General features: G+C 37.7%; 1 protein-coding gene across 2 annotated transcripts in view; it reads right to left on the minus strand.

The window, feature by feature from the left end:
• Window positions 1-18,463, minus strand: part of UBAC2 (UBA domain containing 2) — a 232,260-nt gene that overhangs the window by 124,285 nt on the left and 89,512 nt on the right. The window lies entirely within an intron of this gene.

The raw sequence follows: 18,463 nt of genomic DNA on the forward strand, positions 1-18,463 counted from the left end.
AATATACTGCAACACATAATCACAAAAAAATCTCTTACGGTTTTAAGTAAATTTACGATTTTGTGTTGGGCCACATTCATAGCCATCCTGAGCCACATGTGGCCTGTGGGCCGCAGGTTGGACACCCCTGCTTTATGGAGACAGGTGAGACCACATGGATGGAGGTCGGAATCTTAGGGCCTTTCCTTCACCTATAAACCTTCCCCAGTAAAGAAGAAGAAAAGACACAACATTAAATTTCATGCATGTAGTGAATTTTTTAAGTGAAGGGGGAGGGAGAAAGACAGGGAGAGAAACACAGATTGATTGCCTTTTGCCCCAAATGGAGATGGAACCTGCAACCTAGGTATGTGCCCTGACTGGGAATCGAACCTTCGACCTTTCACTTTGCAGGACAATGACCAACCAACTAAGCCACACCAACCAGGGCTTCATGTCATCTGAGTTGGGTTCCATATGAGAAACCACTGTGAAAGCTACTAAAGGAAAGCCAGAGACAAAGTTTCCTTAATTCCAGAGTATCTTTATGGTATACTATGACTACATTTGATCATAAACTATTCTTTGTATGAATCAACATCCTGCTTCACAGCACTGAGAGGACTCTTTTATCTTCTGTGAAGTTAACCATATTTACTTCCTCCAAAATCTTATGTTTATTTCTAAAAGGATCATTTGGTTAATTAAAAAAAAACCCTCAATGGTATTTAGTTCAAATCAGTATAAATGCATTGATTCTTCAGTGATATCACAGAATAGTACAGATAGTATAGAATAGTAAATGTTAGATGTTAGAAAGGACATCAGGTAAATATGAAGAGCTCAGTAACTTACAAAATAGTCCACACAGTATGTAATGTTTTCCTTTACACAATCCTGTGAAACAGGATGAGCAGATAGTATTGGCCACACTTTACAAATAAACCTAAGTTAAGAAAAAGCACCTGGTAAATCAGAGGCAGCATGAGGAATGTAACCCTAACTCCATAAAGAATACAGAACTGAATCAGACCAAAAATGTAATAGAAGGCTTAATTGTTTCATTATATACCAGCAGACAGTCCATCCTTAAATAGGACAAATAACCAACAGTTGGTAGATTATAAACTCAGCTAGGCTGTCAATTTATGCGGATGAGGATGTCATCCATTATATATACAAAGCACATGGTACAGAGCCTGGTCCACAGAAAGTTCTCAAATCTCCATCTAATCAAAAAGCACCTATTCTGTACTATTACTAACATTCTAAAGTTCTACCGAAATATCTGAAGTTCTTAATTTCTCAATGAAGTGACAAGGAACCCCTAAATGATTAATTACATGTTAGACCATAGGTGTAACTGAAGATCATTACCCTCTAATGCCCTGTAATTTAAACCAGAGCTATTAAAAGATAGAGCTGAGGGTCATATGCTGATCGATGTTTCTCTCTCTCCCTTTTCCTCTTTTCCTCCCTCCCTCCCTCTTCCTCTACTTCTCCCTTCGTCTCTGAACATACCCTCAGGTGAGGATTAAAAAAATATAGCTAACTGCCCAACAAGACAATTTAAATGTATATACAGAAATATGTTCTTTTTGGAAATGATTTCATATTTCAAGAGGCAAAGGGCAGTGACACCTACCAATCAATAAAAAAAGTACCAGCCAATTTTAAAAGGGGAAGCACTGATCTTAAATTAGCCCTTAAAATTATCTATTTTGGTCACTTTTTAGCCCATTGTGATTTATTATTCTTTGCAAAGCTAAAAATATTTGCTCACTGACTATTCAGGTAAGAATGAAAAGCTGGTCTGTTGACAATATGGCCCATTCTTTTTAATTCAGGCAGGACTAAATGTACCCATGAGAACTGCTGTCAACAGAAGTCTATTTTATATTCATCTCCGAAAAACTGATCACTTTGAGATAATCCCCAAATTTTATTTCAACTAAAAGCTCTATTCGCTAATAAGGAACAATTATTTACTGTTTATTACATGCCACTTTTCAGAGCACATGATAAGCATTATCTATTTAATCCTCACTACTGTAAGAGATGGGTACAAATACTATCTCCATTTTGCTGGTGAGGAAACTAGAATGCCAGGCCACATGGAGAGGTGGAGCCAGCAATTAAATCCAAACCATCTGACATCAGTGCCTGTAGCCTGACTTGGAGTCTGAGGAAGGACGTCATCACTTCTAGAAACATGTCCATTATGAGATGGCTCTATTCCTCTACTTCCTGTGGCCTTCTGTGGCTTGGATATCTCTCATCACCACATTGGGACTTTAGCCCATCTTCTTTCCCTGCAGGGACCCCTAATTTCTCTGCAAACTCAAGCTTCTTTCTCTCAGTCACTCACCCCTCATCATCCTTCTCTCATCCATGGTATTTAGCCAGTGAATCTTGCTTGGGTTTTCCCCTCTTGCACTCTCTCTTGCCCATCTTTTCTCTGCACAGCATCATCATCCTAGTCCAGACACTAGCATCACAGACATATTAGTACAACTTCTCTCCTACTGGCCCCCTCAACTGCTATACCAAAAGCCAGCAGATTAATAATAACAATAATAAATACTTGCTAAAAATTATGTTACAGTGCTCTAACACACATATGTGTGTGTGTTTTCTCATTCAAGCCTCACAACTCACAATAATTCTGTGAGGCTCTTCTCATTACTACCCATTTTACAGACAAGGAAATTATGCCCCAGAAAGCTGAGTAACTTGCCCAAGGTCACACAGCTAGTAAGAGGGAGAGCCAGACTCTAGACAGGCAGTCTATTTCCAGGGTATGCACTCTTGATTATTATATCTCTCTCTTAAACAAGTAGAATTATATGCCCTAGATTCTCAGAGAGCCTTGGGAGAGACACTTACTGCTCACTGAAAACTCTTAAGTTCACTAGAGGGGCACATGTGACTACTTTTGGCCAATCAAAAGTGGCATATGTCACTTTTAGGCTGAAGCATTAGAGCGCACTGAGGAATATTCCATCCCACTCTTCTCTCCTACCACAGCAACCAGCATGGGTCCTTGAATGAGTAAATGGAGAATTCCCCACCCCCATATCCCATCCACCTGTGTGAGCCAAGTAGTGCAAACAAGAAATACACTTATGCAGCGATTTTCAATCAGTATGACTATTTAGCAGGGGCACTGACCTCTTTTCCCTGAGAATTGTCAAATAAAAAAAAAATGACAACAGCCAACACAGCAACAGATGTCTGATGTGAATGAATCAAAATTATATGTATTTTTTTTTGGTCAGACTGGTAAAAAATGTATTTCTTGGTGTGCCGCAGAATTTTAGTAATTAGTTTATCCATGCCATGAGATAAAAAGATTGAAAAACATTGTACTTATGTATTCAGCCACTGAAATTTCAGGGTTAATTTGAGGCTACAACACAAGCTAGCCTTCTGGTTAATAAAATGTTTCACCTACTTAGAATGAAACAGACCAATAAACACAGTGTAAGAAAAGAAAAATGCAGACACTAACCAGTTCTCCTGGCAAACACGTATCTTCCTTAATCCCACTTTCATCGTGTCATTTCATGCTGAAGGACTAAGAATAGTTCCCCATGATCTACCACATGAAGTCCAAGTTCCTTTCATATACTTTCAAGCCCCTGCAACCCGATTTCCCTCCATTGCTCAACACGTGCCATTTAAGTTAGCCTAGTTGGCTTTGTCACTGTCCCATGAATATAACAAATATTTCATTCTCACTGGTTGGAGTATTCTACTTCCTCCATGTATTATTTACACTCACATCCAAATTGTACCTACTTCTTTAATTCTTCTTTCACTACTCAAAGCCACTCATCTTTCTTTCCTCAACTTACTTAGCTTTTATACAATTTTAACCTTACAAGTATATTATCTTACAACAAAGGAGGAGAAAAAGACACACTGCCCTAGAAACCATGGACTGGTTTTGGTTTGAGGGCTAGTCAGCTACAATGTACTGGTACCCGGCCACACAGCAGGAGGTGAGCTGCGGGCAAGCCAGAGCAAAGCTATACTTGCATTATGGCATGAACTCTGCCTCCTGTCTACCCCCTGTCCTCCCCACCCCAGGGTCCATGGAAAAACTGCCTTCCACAAAACCAGCCCCTGGTGCCAAAAAAGTTATGGACTGTTGAGCTACACCATCTCTGTCCATTCTTTTAACCTTTCTTGATTTGTTTTTTATCAAAGAAATAACACCGTTTTATAATATGCAAGCTCTCTGCCAACCATCATACACTCTATGGCCTATTGTATTGTATGGCCTATTGTGTATTACTCTTATCCCTCAACTGAAACATAAGCTCCACTGGGGCTTGCATATAGATAATGTTCAAAAAATATTTGTTGACTATTACCTGAAGATATTACATGATTTGTTATTAAAGTATGCCAGATGAGAGGTTTTATTATTGCATTTGTTAGGCAGCAGAAAATAATACATGCTTGATACCAAAATATTAATCATGAAAAATATATTAAATTGGAAACTGGAATGACACTTAAGTCAGTAAAGATTTCTTTTCCAGAGAGAATGTTTTCTGTTGAGAGTATAAGAGGAGTGCCGCTAGCTTTTCCTCTTTCTCCCACATACAAAGAAGCAATATATAAGTACAGTACATTTATTTATTACATTTACATTACATTTATTTAATTTATCCCCGATAATGCATATCCAGACTGTTCAAATTTAGAGAAATCTCTGCATTACTGTATTGTTGTTAGAAGAAACTGTATAAAAAGTAAATACAGTTCACCATTTTACTTTATTTTTCAACAGCTTACCTTCCTCAAAAAATTTAAAGACCTCTTGCTTTATTTGCACACTTCTATATAGCTTGTTGTATAAAAAAACATGCTTTTTATTTTTAATTTAATCTTGATTGTATTTTTTCCATTACCATTTAGTCCCCTTATACCTACTCCCTCAACTAGCTGTCATCTGCTCTCTATCTATGAGTCTGTCTCTGTTTTGCTTGTTAGTTCAGTCAACACCAAAAAAACAAACAATCCAATTAAAAAATGGGCCTGAATAGACACTTCTCCAAAGAGGACATACAGATGGCCAGTAGACATATGAAAATATGCTCAACATCACTAATCATCAGATAAATGATGATTTATCTCACATTAAAACCACAATGAGATACCATCTCACACCTATCAGAATGGCCATCATCAATAAATCAACAAACAAGTGCTGGTGAGGATGTGGAGAAAGGGGAATCCTTCTGCACTGTTGGTGGGAATGCAGACTGGTACAATCAATGTGGAAAGGAGTATGGAAATGCCTCAAAAAATTAAAAATTGTTCTGCTTTTTGACCCAACAATGCTTTTCAGATGTCTTGTCTACTCAACTGAAGTGCTTGTCTACGCAAGCACTCATAGACAGGAACCACATTACTCTTATGTTCCACGTGGTACCTACCAAAACTGACCCAAACCAAGAACTCAAATAAATTTTGATTGGCTTTTATCAGTTTTCTCAGAGTGTGAGAACATTTATTTTTAGTTTCCATATCTTGTAAGAATGACTTTTCCCATGCAGGTTTGAGGAGAAAAAAGTGTGTCAGAATGAAACTACAAAGAGGCCACAAAAATTTTTAATCCTACTTAAAAAAAAAAAAAAGTAACATTTGATGTGTTCTTATTGCTTGAGGGCGGTAGTTCCATTAGTTTTCCCTTAAGTCCTACAGTGAAACATCTGCTTTTAAAAAATATACATAGTGAAAATATATGGGGTTAATGCCTATATTATGGTTTAAAAAATAAATACAAAGCATATTATCAAATATTGTTCTATCATATACTGTAATTTGAGAGAGTAATGTAAGTATTCCAAGTGTTATCTCATGCTCTCTCATGTATTATTGTCTATTTTTCCCCATTAAGGGAACAAGAGCAAAGAAAAGGTCATGAATTTGAGTGCTATGGGTTTTACTTAAAGAACAGCTGTAAAGAAGAAGGCATCATCAAAAACAGACCCAGAGCCACAACATCCACATGACAAGAAATCAAAGCAGTTCCTGCTTTTCGTCCCAACAATCTGGTATGGGCACTACCTGAGACATGGCCTATGACAGTGCTTATACCCACATATGCGGTCTCTGAAGAGACCCACAGAGAGACTGGTCAGTCAGAGGCAGGGGGAGGCCTGAGGGATACTGTAGGTCTTGATCATGTAGAATTTTAGGAAGCAAGAAGTAAAATGGAAAGGAAAAAAGTACCCCATTAGGGATCTAGTAGTCAAATTATTTGAAGTTTGTGTTTAACAAAGTGCTAAAAAGGTGATAGGTACATGTAGTCATTATATTATTCTTTCTGCACTTGTGGATGTCTCAAAATTTCTGCAACACATTTTAAAAACAGGTGAGTCTCCACCACATTTCCATAGTCTTGTTACACCAGGGGTGGAAGCAGAAATTCAGGAATGTATTTACAAAGGACTGAGAGAAAGGTGGCAGAGGATATCACATAGCTGCAAGTCTCTGTCACTGACCAGTTAACTGAAGCCACCCAAACCTTTTGAGAAGACAGGAATGAGACACACATGGCCACATTCATATTCTACGGTCACATGGAAGGGCAGTCTCAGTAGAACTTCAGAAAGTCCTAGTAAAAAATGGTTTTGGTGACAAAGTCACCAGCTAAGAACATATACCAGAAATCCACGTAAAAAGATTCTCAGGGGTTTTTTTTATAACCATATACACACACACATGCATAATGTTCCTTGATTAACTTGATCTCCTAACACAAAGGGCTACTTCCTTTTCCTTAAACTATGTCCCAGTTCAAATCTAAGATTCTCATATTTAGGCATACTGCTTTATATATACATTTGAAGTTAAATATAAATGTTACATTATTTTGATTCCCAGTTCTGTTAGCTAAGATTCATTTACAGATAACAGAACCCTCTCGAGTCATTTTGGGCAGAAAAAGATTTTACACAGAATTGATTGCTTATAAAATTGCTGGAAGGGCTAGAAGGGAAGATCCAGGCTGTGCCTCCAGGAAGACTCCTGAAAAAAACACGTAAGGACTGATCTACCCAGAAGACTGCTTCTTCCACTACATTCAAGACCCTAGGAAATTAGGAAGTCATTAGATTATTTCAGCAGAGTCTAGGGATCAGAAATTGTCTGAAGATTAACTTCTAGAACGCTGTTGGGTCTGTAGATGGACCAGCAAAATGGTATTTCATATGCCACTGCTTTGGCTCACAATGAACTCAAGCACCATACAAGTACTTCTGATTGGTGGAGCCTAAATCATAGCCAGAATTCTGGCTGCAAGAGAGTTATAGAAAGCTCAAAGAAATAGAGCTTTGTTTTCCAACCTCTGATTTATGTGGAGGAACACAAGGAAAACCATGGAACAGATAATGAGCAAGCCAATCTAAGTGCACCCATCATACCACAGAAAACACTGAAATACTCTACCAAAAGGGAGGAAGAAATACCTGATTTTTAAAAGATAAAGAAGACACTTAACAAACATCACAATCAAATGCAAAACAAAATATAAATGGGCTTATTTAAAGTAATGGGATAACTCTGAATATAGTTTTGGTAGTACATAATAATATGGAATTAAAAATAATTTTGTTCCTGGCTGCTGTAGCTAAGTGGATTGAGCAAGGGCCTGCAAACCAAAGGGTCACCTGTTCAATTCCCAGTCAGGGCACATGCCTGGGCTGCAGGCCAGATCCCCAGTAGGGAGTGAGTGAGAGGCAACCACACATTAATGTTCCTCTCCCTTTCTTCTTCCATTCCCATCTCCCTAAAAATAAGTAAAATCTTTTAAAAAATCATTTTGCTAGGTAAAATAATATTATGGTTATATAAGAAATGTCATATTTTTTTACAGCTTACTTAAATATGAAATAAAACAGTATGATGGTATAGAAGAAGGAAGGATGGCAATAATGTTAATTATTAAACCTGGGTAATAGGGCTCTCTGCTTTTGTGATCAACATTTTTCATAATGGAAATCTTTAACACGTCACGCCAACAGAAACATGTGAAGTACAAATTATTTTCACCTAATACTTCATTTTCAAAAATTTTAATTCTACCATATTATTAAAATAAGTTTCATCTTCTATAAAATAACTGGCTTATACCCTTTAAAATATCAAGATCATAAAAGAGAAAGAAAGAATGAGGATTGTTCCAGATTGAAGAATAAAGAGACATAACAACTAAATGTAGGACATAATTATGGAATGGACCATATATTTTTTCTTTTTGCTATAAAATAGGACATTATTTGGACAATTGCCAAATAAAAATAAAGCAATACACGAGGTCTGTCCAGAAAAAGTCCAACCACTGTTAACATAATGAGAACATTCTCTGTAACATCGATGTAACCTAGCAGTCAAGGAGAGTGGACTGTAATGCGCATGCATGAACAATGATGACTTCACTGTATTAGTCAGTGAGGGCAGTAGACACACCATTGAGTGAGCAAGGGCACTGTGTGGCTGTCGCATCCAAAATGACTGAACAAGTAGAGCAATGAACCTGCATCAGATTTTGCGTTGAGCTTGAACATTCCTCCGCAGAAACTACTGTGATGATTCAGAAGTCCATGGCTATAGGCAACTGGTGACCAGCAGCTTCATCACAACAACACACTCACTCGTGCATTACAAGTCTTGTGCAGTTTTTGGCAAAGCATCAAATCACCCAGGTGACTCAGACCCATCTACACCCCAGATTTGGTGCCCTGCAACTCCTGGCTTTTCCAAAACTAAAATCACCTTTGAAAGGGAGATTCAGACAGTTGATGAGATTCAGGAAAATACAACTGGGCAGCTGAAGGCAATTGGGAGAACTGTGTGAGGTCCCAAGGTGCCTACTTTGAAGGGGACTAAGGCATTATGTACAATGTTTCTTGTATCTTCTTCAATAAATGTCTCTATTTTCATAGTACATGGCTGGATACTTTTTCAACAGACCTGGGTATACTGACTTATCTATGGGTAAAGAAGCATTACATCTACAACTTGCTCTCAAATGATTCAGAAAAAATGCATATACACAGAAAATATATGTGTATATAGAATGATAAAGCAAATGTAAAAAAATGTTAATAATTAGGGCATCTGGGTTTAGGGTAGAAGAGTTCTTTGCCCTATACTTGTAATTTTTCTATATCCTGAATTATTTCAAAGTTTTTTCAAAGTATAAAACATAGTGACAGCATTTGGGACCTTTGACGAGAAACAGCACAGTTTCTTCTGCCTATTAAGTTAATAACTAAACAACTGGAGTGTAACAGGTAGTGCTTTTTCAGAAAACATTATATAGGATATTATACCCTAATCTGAAAAAATTTTTTCAGCATGTGCTTATTTTGTACTTCTCATTTTAGCAGCAAAATTTGAATACGGTCATAAATGTTATCTCTATACACTAACATTTACTTTTATAAACACTTGCAACACTGCAGTTGAAAAGTATATATAGGACGCCTTGGTCTGGTAAGTTTATAGCCTCAAATTATTTCCTAGTATATTGAACAGAAAAACTGTTTTTCACCTAAGAAAAAGCAGAAAGTAGCATTACACTGTGTTGCACATAGGAAAATGTCTGAGCTAAGCATCACAGAGGCATGACTAGGCTCTGCCACTTAAATAGACATGATTCTAGTGACTCAATTCTCAGAACCTCTGCTTTCACACGAGACACAACAATATCATGATCTACTTTTGCAAGTCTGTCGTAGATGTTCATTTAAAACACGAACATATGAAAGGCAAGGTTTTATGGTACAAAATAGTTACTCAAAATGTATTTATTAAGATTCCTTAAGAGAAAGTACAAATCTGCTACCAAAAACACCCTCCCAATAGTATGTACAATATTAACATCTCATAATTATACTTTGCATTGTGTTTCCATATTGTTGCTAATATTAACAAACATATCCTGGGTCAAATATTTTATTTACATACAAATATTTATTAAGGGACTACTTCAAGTCAGGCACTGCTCTAGGCATCAGGGTGAGGACTGAAAATAACACAGACCAAATAATCCTCATTGTTCTTAGGTTCTATAAGCCAACATTCAACATTAAGTAAATAGTATCAGTTTAGGGGAGGGGAAAATTTTGAGTGTTATTCTGACTTTGTGGTATCCAAGACAGGTTCTGTGCCTTCCCAAATATTCTCTGAACTATAGTTCAATCACTCTTTCTGCTAAATAAGCCAGAGTTGGTTTTGTTACTTCAACTAACAAGCATGCCTGTGCTCTTGTAACTGAGAAAGCCTTTTTTCCTTTGACCTCAGATAATGAAAGCATATTAGATACATAAGAACTCAACATCTATCATGTACCAAAAATTCAACCCTAAGATAGATAAGGACGAGATTATTTTTACGTGTTGTATATTTTGCTATGGTTACCAAGACGTGGTTAGCATTTTGAAATTTTTTTCTTAGAATAATATAATGATCTGAATCTAAAATCTTTCATAAGGTGCAACTTTCCATGATAAACAAGAACAGGAAGTGAATCTCAAATACAACCAGACATCTAGTTTCCTTCACTATTATGTATTCTGCTATTATCTGGGCCTGATTTCACAACATCAAACTTCCTGCCATTCTACCCTAATTTAAAATTATTATTTTGATTTCTGTTTGAATAAAACATATTTCCTATTAAACTGGGAATTTTGACATATACTCAAATATTTTACGTTCTATGAGGAAGACAGCTTAAAATAAAGGAATTGAGTAGCAAAGCAACTTACAAAAGCAGAAATGAAAACAGATGGTAAACTTCTTTGAAACAAATTTTTGCTAACAGCTTCAACCAAAGCTATTTCAGTCAACTACTAGAAATATTCTACTCTCTCAAAAGATCTCAACAAACTTCATGGGTCATCAGCTCCACAAGGGTGTGGGCTCTTTTCAAGGTTCTATTTCAAGGTCACCCAGCACCGTGTCCATTATCTATTACAGGATTTCAAAACATAGGTGATAAGCTCTTGCAGAAGCTTTGTTTACATCACTGGCCCTCTCAGGAGCAATTTTGTCTCCCAGCTGTCATCTGGCAACATTTTTAGTTGTCATGACTGGGTGGAGCAGGGGAGGGAACGCTGCCAGCATTTAGTGGGTAAAGGCCAGGGATATTACTACACATCCTACAATGCACAAGATAGCCTCCCATGGCAAAGAACTAAATTGCCAAAAGTGCTCACCAAGGTTGAGAAAACTCTGGGTTAGGTCAAATATGCTACTGCCCTTCACAGTCATACATAAAATTACTAATGGTGTGGCTTTTCATATCTTCTGGTGATAGCTCACAGACCCTTTCAAACAGGATACATTAAATCTCCACCCCACCCCCGTGGAAAAACACTCTGGCCACTGAAACTCTCACTGAAATCCCTGCAGTGTGAAAAGCCTGAGTCTCCTTTCACAATTAATCAACAATCTATAAGGGTAAGAAAATCTGTATGCTACTTTAATTGATTCTCAAGACACTGGCCTTTAAACATTACTAATATCTTGGTTATACTGAGTAGCAATCTTTTTTTTTAATCATTCCTCAATGTCAAGGGCATAAGTGAGGCAACAGGAGGCTCTTCGTCTCCTTACATGTCTTTTCATGCCATAATCTTTCTTTTACCACTTTACAGAAAATGTTGCTCAAGGTTTCTGAGCCTGTTTCCTCAAAGGAGACGACAATTTGCACTCTACAGGGTTATTCTGAGGATTAAAGTGACATCAAATGTGTACCCAGAGTGCCTGGGATATGCATAGTAAGTGTACTCACTCATTCTCAATGGATAATGTTAGACACACAGCACTATATACCCAAATACTGAACTGATGGGAAGTTTAAGAACTTTTTAGTTGGGAAAAGAGATACTCTGAGAATATAAAAATGAGTGAATTATATATTTCTGTCTAGGTATGATCCTGGAAATGATTTTTTAAATTCACATGTCAATCCTTTAAAAATACTGTTGAACTCAAATTTGAAATTTAATTTTTATATTTTTCTCATGAGTAACAGATTTTAGGTGACTTACCAAAAAAGTTAAGAGAAAGGGCATTAGTACAAAGGAATAATTAAAGTAACTAGCATATGGCAAACAAAATTTCAATCATAACCAGATCTCTTTGGTATTAAAAAATACTCTTTTCACTGCTCTATGCTGTCTCCCAGGTGCACCATGCTGTGGGAGCTAAAAAAGAGATATTCCCTTTAAAAAGCATCAAGTTGAGAGAAAGGTCAATTAGGTAAATAATTACCAAACCAAGTAATACATGTTATATGAACTTTTAAACATAAGGTTATCTGTGAGCACAGAGGAAGGAGTGATTAATTCTAGCTGGGGTAGCATTTCATACAACAGAGATATTCGCGGTGAGTCTTGAAGAATAAGCAGAAGTTAGCCAAGCAAAGGGAGAAAGGATGTTGTAATGAGAATTATCTGCATGAATAAAATGAGAAAGTAAAATGACACAAATGTGATAGATAGTGGTGAATAATGCAATTTAGCTGATGTGCAGAGTACAAGGGGGGAATAAGAGAAAACAAGACTAAATTATTTGGTTGGGACTCAATCCAGAGATGTCTCACTAACAAGTTAAACTTCATAGATTATCAGTAAGAAGTCACAGGTTTATGAAGGTATAAAAAGAAATTAGACCTCCTTTGGAGATAAAATAAGGGTTTGGGATAATGTAGACTGATGGCTTTGAGATGGTGATAGGGAGAACAGTTAGGAGGTTACTACAATAGTCCAAACCAAAGGAAATGAAATGGAATCAAAACACTAGTAACTTTTTTTTCATTAATTTACTCTATCTATCTATCCACCATCCATTCATGGATCCATCCAACATGTGCCCACTATGTGGGAGCCAGTATGCTAACCAAAGCATGATCAGTCGGTAAGACTGACATAGTCTCCTGCTTGCATAAGGCTTATGTTCTAGTAGAGGAGAAAGATAAGAAACCATTCATTGCACAACTGATTATTTAATTGTTATGGTAATAAGTACTATGAGAAAGTTCTAAGAAAGCATATCACTGTGACCTAGTCAGGGGGTGGGGACGGTCAGAGAAAACTTCTGCAAGAAGTGACCTTTTCCTTGAGCCGGGGCTATTTATTATCTCACACCTCTCGTTCTAAATAAACACTTTGAGAAACTCCTCTTTCATTAGTCAACTTTACTTTGTGCAATCACATTTAAGTATCTATTTATTAAAATTGCTGAAAGGTCTAAATTAACTAGTAGGTATTACTGGAGGAAAAAATAGAATTGGGGATATGCAGAGAAGGGTGGGAAGAAGTTAAAGGGTAAGGAGGGGGAAAGAAGACAGAAAGAGGAGTGGGAAAGAAGGTGGGGAGTAGGAAAGAAGGCATAAAAAAAGAGAGTTCAATAAAGTCTTTAGCTACACAATAGAAGACTTTATAAAGAGTAACTCATTAAGGAAAGAAAGTCTAAACATTTGTTGTGTTTACATTTGAGAAACATAATCCTCTGCAAATTGATAAATACAGGAACCTGCCAATTTCTGCTTTTTCTTAACTGGGAGGCACTTTCTGTTTACAGTGAAGTAATCTAGGTCAAAATTCCAACTCTGTCGACTGAGTTTTATATGCTCCTAGGCAGATTTTAGTCTCTCTGAAAATCAGTTTTCATACCAGTAAACTAGATAAAACCATAGCAAATTCAGAGTATATTTTTAAAATAGGAATCAAAGGAGAAAATATAGCTAAAATATTTAGTAGTTCAACTTATCTAATTTATTTTTCTGAACACATTATTAATGTGATCACTTCAAATTTGGAGGCTCCGGTGGCTCTATCTTTATTTGGAGAAATATTGCTTTATTTCTAAAGGCACTGATCATCGTTTTGCCTATGATGATAATATATATGTTGAATATTTAGCCCAAGTTTAAACCAGAGGGACAAATAATTTAGAAAGCTAACTGACACATATTGTTAACTTTGCCCACAATACCCACTTCCCTTAAAATATCCCAACGGTTGATATTTCAGATGACCACAGATGATTATAGGTGCACTGCTAGTCTCTTACTGACACTCAGCTCTACAGAACCAAATCCCTTAGCACTTTCAAGATTAAAAGTTACACTACCTCTTGGTACCAACTCTGTTATCACCACAGTAACAATGTAGCCCAAATGAAAGTCTAACATAGGGCTACAAAATTAAGAAAGAATTACATTAAATATCCATGACTGATTCTTTTAAACAGGTCTAAATAACCAAGTCAGTTCACCAAATAATTACGGTGGCACCATAATACCAAGAACAATAGGAAAGATCCCTATATGCTGAGTCTAGAAAGAAATTTATTCTGCTGGAAATTGGGTGTTTGAAAAAAGTAGAACATTAAATTCCTGTAGACAGATCCTGAGATGAAGCACATTCCTCCTTGCTCCCTTCAGCACCACCACTCAGGCAGATTACAGAGAACAGTATATAGATGCCTAAAACACAATTTACACAGAAACGAAGAATGAGCCTTGAAGAGATGCTCATGGTTGCTGGGATTAGTTGAGAACTGGGATGAGATACAACTAACTGATATACTAAGACCCAGGAAATAGGCTCATAGAAGACAATGTAGCACAGTTAATACAAAGTCTGTTTTATTTTGACTAAAAGAATACTGTTAGAGGATGACACAATGACCGTAATAAAAATCTTGAATGCTTATAGAGGTAATCTGATACAATCAACGAAAAGAAAATAATTTGATTCACAATTGTCACTGTTCTTCAAACACACACACACTTTAGTTGGTGGGAATGCAGACTGGTGAGGCCACTGTGGAAAACAGTATGGAATTTCCTCAGAAAACTAAAAATAACTGCCCTTTGACCCAGCAATTCCACTGCTGGGATTATACCCTAAGAACCCTGAAACACCAATCCAAAAGAAACTGTGCACCCCAATGTTCATAGCAGCACAATTTACAATAGCCAAGTACTGGAAGCAACCTAAGTGCCCATCAGCAAACGAGTGGATCCAAAACCATGGTATATGTACACAATGGAATTCTACGTAGCAGAGAGAAAGAAGGAGCTTATACCCTTTGCAACAGCATGGATGGAACTGGAGAGCATTATGTTAAGTGAAATAAGCCAGACGGTGAGGGACAAATACCATATGATCTCACCTTTAACTGGAACATAATAAATAGAAAAAAAAAAAAAAAGCAAACAAAATATAACCAGAGACATTGAAGTTAAGAATAATCTAACAATGGACGGGGGGAGTGGGGAGGGGACAGTGAGGAGAGGGGATTACAGGAACTACTATAAAGGACACATGGACAAAATCAAGGGGGAGGGTGGAAGTGGTGGAGGGAGGGGGGTTTGGCTGGGGTGGGGTGGAGGGATGGGGAGAAAAGGCACACAACTGTAATTGAATAACAATAAAAAATTTTAAAAAAAAGAAAAGCAAAAAAAAAATAATATTGCCAGTCAAAGATGACAGAGTAAGTACACGTGCTTACCTCCTCTGTTTTTTGCCTAAAACCTTGTAAGAATAGCATTAAAAGATTTTTTTAAAGGCATAAACCCAGAAAGATAAAGATGAGTTGACAATTATAAATTTGTTTATAAGCTGGAAAACAGGAATAGAGTGGTAACTAACCCAGCAAACCTGAGAAAACTAAATACTAAGCCAGCAATGGTGAAATCTGAGAAGCAAACTAACCCTGAATCAACTCCCCACGAGCTACAGGGTTAGCAGTACCACGTTTTTATGGAACTACTAAGGGGCAGTAAGAGCACTGATGCCCTCCCTCTACTCTCCCACTCACTCACAGGATGGAGACAGCCGCTCTCCATCCCCTCACAGAAGATTGGGGATTCATCATCAAAAAATGGTAACAAGGAGTGTCCTGGGACTGGGAGACTCCCATACACAGTTGAGAGTGCAACTACAATACTAAAAATCAAAGTTATATACTAAATGAAAGTTCATGTATGAAATGTTGAGACTCCCAGACTTATACTCTACAGGTAGTACACTGGAGAGTACGCTCTGGGGAATCTGGAAATTCACAAAGGGGGAAAAAAGACATAAATTTACAGATCCTGATATTGGGAGTTCCTAGTAAAACATTCCAACCTAGGGACCCTACAATGAAGTCCATGGTCATACAGCCATTTGCACACGACCTATTTCTTCAATCAGCATTTTATTTTTATTTTATTTAATGAATTTATCGGGGTGACACTGGTTAATAAAATTATATAGGTTTCAGGTGTACAATTCCATAATAATACATCAACTGTATATTGTATTGTATATTTACTATCCCAACTCAAGACTCCTTCCATTATCCTTTATCCCCTCTATACCCTCTTCTACCTTCCCACACCTTCAGTCAGCTTTTTAAAAAGCTGGCTCTTTAATATAGATAGAAAGCCAAAGGCTCAGAGATATTTAAGGAAAGACCCTAACAGCAAAAGCAGAGAAAAAGAAGAAAAAAGAAACTCAGAAGAAACAGAAACTGTGCAGAAAAATAAAAACCATTAGAGGGAAACAGGGGGCATTGCCCTTAACGTCATGTAAGCTAAAAGAAAAAATACTGCATCCATAAAACAAAGACATAATGCCAGAAACACGAATATTCAAAAAACAAAAAGGAAATACAGGAAACTAAAACTAGAATAGCAAAAATATTGAAAAGGTACTCAATACAGGGAAAGGTATTTAATCTCATTAATCATCAAGGAAATGAAACTGAAAGCACAATACATCAATACACATCTACTGGAATGACTAAAATTAAAAGGACTGCTAACTCTTTTGGATCAATTCCCTCTAGGGCAAGTTAGCAGTCATAGATATTCCAGCAGCTTCACGGTAAGGAGCTGGGGCCTCTTGCCAACAGTAATGATGTGATTGAGCCAACAGTGTCTTTCAGTAAAGTCAAGCCTTCAAATGACCGTGGTCCCTGCTGGCATTCCGATGTCAACCACATGAGAGACTCTGGGCCAGCATCACCTAGCTAACCTACTCCCAAATTCCTGATTCATCGGAAAACTCACGATATCTTCTAAAGCTAAACATATGCATACCATGTGATTCAGCTCTCAAGTCCTAGGGATATACCCAACAGAAATATGTACAGGTATACAACAAAAATGTGTTCAAGGATGTTCACAGCAACGGTATTTGTACTAGTCCCAAATAAGAAACAATCCCAATGTCCATTAACAGTAGAATGGATAAATGATAATATTTCATACAACAAACTACATCACAATAATGATAAAGCATGAACTACTGTGACATGCAGCAACATAAATAAAACTGAACATGATACTAAGAGAAAAGCAGCTAGACACATAAGTCTACATTTCCACTTATATCAAGTTCAAAGTAAAACAAAACCAACCCAGGGTATTAAAAGTCAGGATAGACTTTGGGGAGGAAGTAGTGACTGGGAGGAAGCAAAAGTGGGTCTTCTAGGGTACAGGTGATATTCTGTTTTTTCATCAGGATGGTGTTTAAAAGGGTGTCACTTTGTAAAAATTCAATGAGCTCTAAACTGAGAAATGCACACTTTTCCATGTACATGTTGTATTTCAAAAAAAGTTAATTTGAAAATACTAAATAGAAGAGTTAAAAGACAGAGTTAGAAAATCTAGAGATGTCAGCAAGGTAGGTGGGAGCAGAGCCCACTTCCCTCTGTGCCCAGCTGGAACACCTAGTCGATCTTATGAGGAACAGAGTGAATAGCCAATGGAATCCCAGCTTATATGAAGTTTGGAGGCCAAAACTGTAGAGGACATTGAAAAACAGATGGTAAGGAAATTGCTTTGGGATGGTAAGGTCCCTGGGACCTGCGCAGGGACCAAGGCTGCTGCAGCCCTGGCTGGAGCCTGCCGCCACGGTTGGCGGTGGCCACAGGATCTTTGGAGGAAAGCTAGATCAGCAGCATCCTCCCCTACCAAAGCGGGGAAGACAGTAGAGACCTGGATACTTGAAATCACTAGGGGGGAATAAAGACAAAGTGGGAGACACACAGAGGCAGTGTTGACCTGCTGAGAGTGTGGGTACTGGCCAGATCACCACCAGAGAAATTAGGGAGTCAGGTGACACTTGGAGAAGGGAGAAGAGTTGGGCTGTGTCAGACCCTGACCCGGATAGTCTCCTGTCTGGTTAGAAAGGTGGACTGTGTGAAAAGCTGGGCACTTGTTAAGAATGGTGGGCTTAAACAAGAAGATTTCACTCAAAAAAAGGCTCTCAGCAGCTGTTTAAGGAAGGCTCACCCAGTGGATGGCTAGCAAAGAGGAAGGAGGTGTGCCTCACAGACTAACCCTTTGAGGGCACCAGGGCTCAGGGAGTTAGCAGTTCCCAGAGAGACTTAATTTAGTGGGGGAGCTGAACTGCCCAGAAGAGACTTTGAGAGTGCACAGCATGCAGGTCAG

The sequence above is a fragment of the Desmodus rotundus genome, chromosome 13 (genome assembly GCF_022682495.2).
Source record: "Desmodus rotundus isolate HL8 chromosome 13, HLdesRot8A.1, whole genome shotgun sequence".
NCBI lineage: Eukaryota > Metazoa > Chordata > Mammalia > Chiroptera > Phyllostomidae > Desmodus > Desmodus rotundus.